Genomic DNA, 6,000 nt, shown 5'->3' with positions numbered 1-6,000 from the left:
ATGTATGTATGTATGTATGTAACCTAACCCACCATGTCTTACTCGGGTTATGCAATTGCATGCATCTGAGATGCATTTAATAACACAAACCCTGCCCTTTACATAGAAATGCAGTTCCATGACTAAAGTCACAGACATACCATCTCCGAAGTATATCTTCAATTATTCTTAAGTTTGTATACCTCTAGTTATGATGTTAAAAATTCAGCTCTCCTGTTGCAATGACACTTCATAAAATTAAGTTATGTACTTACCATAACATTTCATCTGTGTTGTTCATTTTCATTCTTTCTCAACCTGTGGGTCTCAGATCCAACTCAGTGACCTTCCAAAGCTTAGGCTCTGAAACTCAAGCTCCTCCCATACTCATAATGCCTCATTCTCCTAGATTACTTCAGATCGAGTTTGCTGCTAACATACTGCAGACTATATACAGAAATATACATGTAACTCTATGCATTCTAAATCTAAAATAAAAAACCTCTTTAACTACCAATACAAACTTAAGTCTCCCTCTCTCCCTATCACTCTACTACTATCAGGAGATATTCATCCCAATACTGGACCTGTTGCAGCAATCCCTCTCCAATAACTCTATCCTTCCTAACCAAAATGTTCCTATCCAACCTAAAAACAACATCTCATTCTATTCAATGAATATCAGAAGCATACTCAATAAAACTAGTGAAATCCATGCCTGGGTTGCAAACCATACACCAGATGTGATCACTCTAATGGAAACCTGGTTGAAACCAAATATCCCAGATAGAGACATTATCCCCTAGGGTATAATATACAGGGCTAGCCACTTGGTGTAAAATATGGCTCTAGGTGATTCAGTCATGTTGACTAATATTGCCAAAAATGGGCATGGGTAGTTACCTGTGATAAGTGGGTTGAGGACCCGGCCTACTCTGACCCACACCAGGGACTCATGCTAACGATGGGAGGGGTATATGTGGCCCTATTGGCCAGTGTGTGGCCACCATAAAGCCCAGCAGTCCTGTGTCAATAAGCTACTGGCTGGCCGGTGTCTAGTTGCCCAGCCTGGGTTACCTGGGATAGCTCTGTTGAGTGAAAGCTGGACATAAAACCAACCAACCTGCCAAATATGAACTGCGAATTGCTATGCCTAATGCAGGTTCACTGAAAGGATGCAGCTTGGAAGTGGATGACATGATGATACAAAGGAGGCTGGACATCCTATGTATCCAGGAGACGAGATGGAGGGTCAGTGCAGCAAAGCCACTTGACTTGGGATCCAGAGTCTACTACTCAGGTGGAGGGCAGGCTAGAAATGGTTTAGGAATTGTGGTGAGAGAGAGGCTTCAGAAGGCAGTAAGGGATATCATCAGAATTAATAACAGACTCATGGCAGTCAGACTACAGTGTAATGATAGGGCAGTATTCATAATCTCAGCCTATGTCCCACAGCAGGGTTGTAATAGTGAGGAAAAGAGTGGATTCAGACACCAGTTGCAGGAGCTACTAGACAAAGCAGGACAACAATGAACTGGTGTTGATAATGGGTGACTTGAATGCACATATCGGGACAGACAGAACAGGATATGAGGACTGCCTGTGTCCACATGGGTGGGGCAACAGGAATAAAGAAGGAGAAGCCATTCTAGACTTCTGTCTGGAAAATGGCTTGATAGTAGCCAACACATGATTCAGAAAAAGAGACAGTCACAAGATCACATACAAGAGTAGTCAACACACAACACAGGTAGACTTCCTCCTAGTAAGGAAAAGGCCCTGGGTCAGAATCCATGATTGTAAAGTCATCCTCTTTGAAACTGTCAGTGCACAGCATAAACCACTAGTTGCCACAATCACCTGCAAGCAGTGGTCAGATAAGGCTCTGAGGTCAACAGAGAACAGGCTGAAGACCTGGAAGTTGACTGTAGAGAAAGTACAACAGTTCAAGGAATTACTCATGGCTCTAGCACCCCAAGAAGAGGAGGAAATAGGTGGAATTTAAGAAGAATGGCAGCACCTAAAAACAGCATGTGTTAGTACTAAAGGAAAGATATGTGGCCGAGCCAGGTATGGAAATAAGGTATATAAGGAAAGCTGGTGGTGCAATGCAGAAGTCCAGGAAGTCATCAAAAGAAAAAAGGAGTGCAGGAATAAGTGGCTGACAGAAAAGACTGACCAGGCTAGGAAGGACTACTGGTTGGCTAACAAAGAAGCTAAGAAAGAAGTTGCAATAGCAAAGAACAGGACATCAGAGACACTGTACCAACTTCTGGAAAGTGACTCAGTAAGGGGCACAAAGAAACTATATCAGGTTGCAAGGCAAAGACAGAAAGATAAAGAAGATAGTCAGACACCCTTCATAAGGGATACCAGCAACAACCTGCTCCCCAGCCCAGAGGACATCAAAGGCAGATGGAAGGAGTATTTCCAGCAGCTACTGAATGAAGAAAACCCCACAGAAGCTGTACTGCCCCAGAAACAGCCTATGATGAGAGAAGAAGAGGAGCCCACCCTAGAAGAAGTAAGAAGAGCACTAAGGAATATGAAGTCAGGGAAAGCAGCAGGCTGAGATGAGGTCACAGCAGATATGATACAGATGGTGGGTGAGATAGGGGAGAAATGGCTCCTGAGGGTACTAATAGCAGTGTGGAGAAAAAGACGTATCCCAGATGACTGAAGAATAAGCATACTCATGCCAGTGTAAAAGAACAAAGGGGACATCTGTGATGATTGGGGAAAGATGGGTGAATGCTGCCAGCCTAGTCAAATAGAATTTGATACATAATTCTATCATTTGTTTATATAAATGTAAAATACAGGCTAGTGTTCTTAAATGAAAGAAAACACTATAAAATGTGTACTTCAAGATTGTAGCAACATTGCCATCTGCTGTAAGGAAAACTAAGCCAAGCATTTCAAATGTTCTTTTGAAGTAAGAATTATTTCATGTATACCCTTTTGATCTAAATAGTGGTGCCGAAGCGGCTGGCTGAACACATTCTTTCTATTGACTTAACTTAAGGAATAATTGCTAGAGTGTACATGTGAAATGTCTTTTATTGTTGTAGTTTCCTGAGCAGGTGTTAGATTGCTAAATAATGCAGTTTGTTGGCATGGGAACTCCAGACTAAGTGTTAAAATGATGCTATCTGTATACTGAGAAAACCTAAATGTCAGAATGATGTAATTTGGGAGGGCCTAGCAAAGATGTTTGTTAGTGAGTTTAAAAACTATTGTTCAGAGAGAGACTGTGGGCATTTTGATCTTTATATCTAACTTATCAGCACTCTGACTGTTGTCTTATGTAAGTAGTGTCTTAGAAATATGTTTTCTTCTAGTAATAGCTAGGGACTTTGAAGAAAGTTAGACAAGGGTTTTTCTGTTATATCAGACTTTCCTACTGTATTGTTTTAAGTTTCATTGTGATCTCTGAACTCTTAGATATCACTGTGGTGTAGTAGTATTGTCTTGTGTTTTTAATTATTTATTATTAAATATTTTTAAAACCTTTACCTGTAGCTGGTTTGTGTAGAGATAAGTAAGCTCTAGCGTACATTGCATATTTAAAGAGTTTATTGTAATAAGCCACTATAATAAGCCTTAGACTGAATAGTCACATTACCAATTGGATAATAATAATGCACAGTAATAACTGGACACCCTTTTAAGGGCCTTTGGGTAGCTGATAAGTATTAGCTGGTGGTGGCATAAATTACTACTGTATAGTCTGGGTAAAGGGGCACAGCTGGAGAATCTGTGTCAGCCTTTCCCAGGAGTATCTGTGAAGTTGTATAAATACTTATCTCAAAGTGTGTGCGGTGTGTCAGCTACTTGGGCAGTGACAAGAAGCACTGGTAGGACAGAGAGGATACTGGAGGTTAGCTTGCCAGCTAGGCTAAGATCTGGACCCTATAGCTGTGCCAGTGGGGAGTTTTATTTGGGACCTGGGAAGCAAGGGAGCAACCATCCCCAGACTGACTGTGATCTCTGTGTGCACTTAAGGGAAATTGTACTTTACTGTGTGTATTTGTTATCCTTTCCTCTTATATGAGATGCCCTCCCTGGTGTTAGTGGTAAGGATTGAGGCTCCTTGATTACTGGGTCAGGGTACTGTCATCACATTTCTGGTGGCAGTGGTTGGATTGATGGTCCAAGACAAAATGCTTATAGTAGGTTGTCTTAAGACAACAGGTGTATTGATCTACCATCCTGCAGATGTCCTGAGAGGGAAGGATTTGGATGAAGCAGTCCCATGTACTTATGCAGTTACATGCAGTGAGGCTAGGAGACAAGCATATGGGTCTGGTAGCCTGGTGGAAACCCAGACAGACCGCATACTTGCAGCCAGTACTGGTGAGGTGGTTACTTCAGGGAGTGAGCGACGCTGTAGAAGTGAGACTGAAGGTGAGCCATAGCTGCTTGTGGGTACTGATGTTCTTTTGGACAGGGTAACTGCAAAGGTAGAGTTGAGTAGTAGTAACCAGGCTGGCAGTGAGGCACCACTGTCAGAGGATGCCAGACTTCCAGTGGATGGGGAGCTGGGAAGAGTTACAAGGAGAAAGTTGAGACAGGCTCAGCTCTCAGACCCTACATTGCAAGGTCTGAGGCAGGTAGCTAGGGAGGCACCTGATTCTCAAGTGAAGGGGGAATATGTATACTGGGACAAAGGGTTACTATACAGAGAGTGGACCCCTGAGGGAGGGCTAGAAGGTGAGAGAGTACAGCAGTTGGTAGTGCCTAGAGCCTACCATCTGGTGCTTCTAGCCATAGCCCATAATATTCCCTTTGCAGGTCATATGGGCATAAAACGTACAAAGAGGCATATTATGCAAAACTTCTATTGGCCTAGAATTTCCAGAGATGTAACAGGGTACTGCAGGACCTGTGAGCAGTGCCAAATGGTAGGCAAGGCAGGAGAAAAGATGAGAGCTCCTTTGATGCCTTTGACGGTGATTGAGGAGCCATTTCAGAGGGTAGCTATGGATATTGTGGGTCCTCTGAGTACCCCAATTTCCACAGGGAAAAAGTATATCCTAGTGGTAGTGGATTATGCTACACGATACCCTGAGGCAGTGGCTTTGTCCTCCATTGAGGCAGAGAAAGTGGCAAATGCTTTGTTAGAGATTTTCAGCAGGGTAGGTTTCCCAAAAGAAATACTGACTGACCGAGGTGCCAATTTCATGTCAGACCTGCCGGCTTGTCTGTTGAAGTCCTGCGGGGTGAAGCACATGAAGACCACCCCTACCATCCCCAGACTAATGGTCTTGTTGAGAGGTTAAACTCTACAATCAAGTCCATGCTATGGGCACTTGCAGATCAGTTTAAGAGGGAGTGGGACAAATATTTGCCCCATCTGTTGTTTACCTACAGAGAGGTTCTCCAGGAATCCACAGGTTTTTCACCTTTTGAGTTGCTGTATGGGCATATGGTGAGGGGACATCTAGATTTAATTCGAGATGAGTGGGAAGGTGAGTGTGAGTCTCACAAGGAGTCTGTTGTGGCATATGTCCTAAACCTCAGGCAAGGTCAGAGAACTCATGGGCTTGGCCCAGGAGGACCTGGCAGAAGCCCAACAACAGAAAAAAGTGTGGTATGACAGGAATGCTTGAGCTAGAGAATATGCTGTGGGGCAGCAGGTAATGGTTCTCATTCCTGTCAGACACAACAAGCTGCAAGCAGCTTGGGAGGGAGCCTACAAGGTGGTAAGTAAGGTAAGTGATGTTAATTACATGGTGGATGTGCTAGGCAGATGGCAGGGGCACAAATTGTACGATGTTAACATGATGAAACCTTACCATGATAGAGAGGCCCTTGTGCTGAGCATTTGCAGTGGATTGCAGGAGGAGTCTGAGGGAGAACTGGGGACTGAACTCCTCAGTGAGACTCGGGCTGACACCTCGGTGGAAGGGGTAGCAATATCCCAGCAGCTATCCCCTACCCAAGTTCAAGAAATGTGAGCAGTGTTGCAGGAATTTGGGGACATGTTCACTGGGAAACCAGGGTGCACCCTCCTGGTGC

This window comes from Protopterus annectens, chromosome 8.part0 (assembly GCF_019279795.1).
Source record: "Protopterus annectens isolate FY-2018-M chromosome 8.part0, PAN1.0, whole genome shotgun sequence".
NCBI lineage: Eukaryota > Metazoa > Chordata > Ceratodontiformes > Protopteridae > Protopterus > Protopterus annectens.
The sequence above is the reverse complement of the archived record's forward strand: the minus strand, read 5'-3'. Positions refer to the sequence as shown.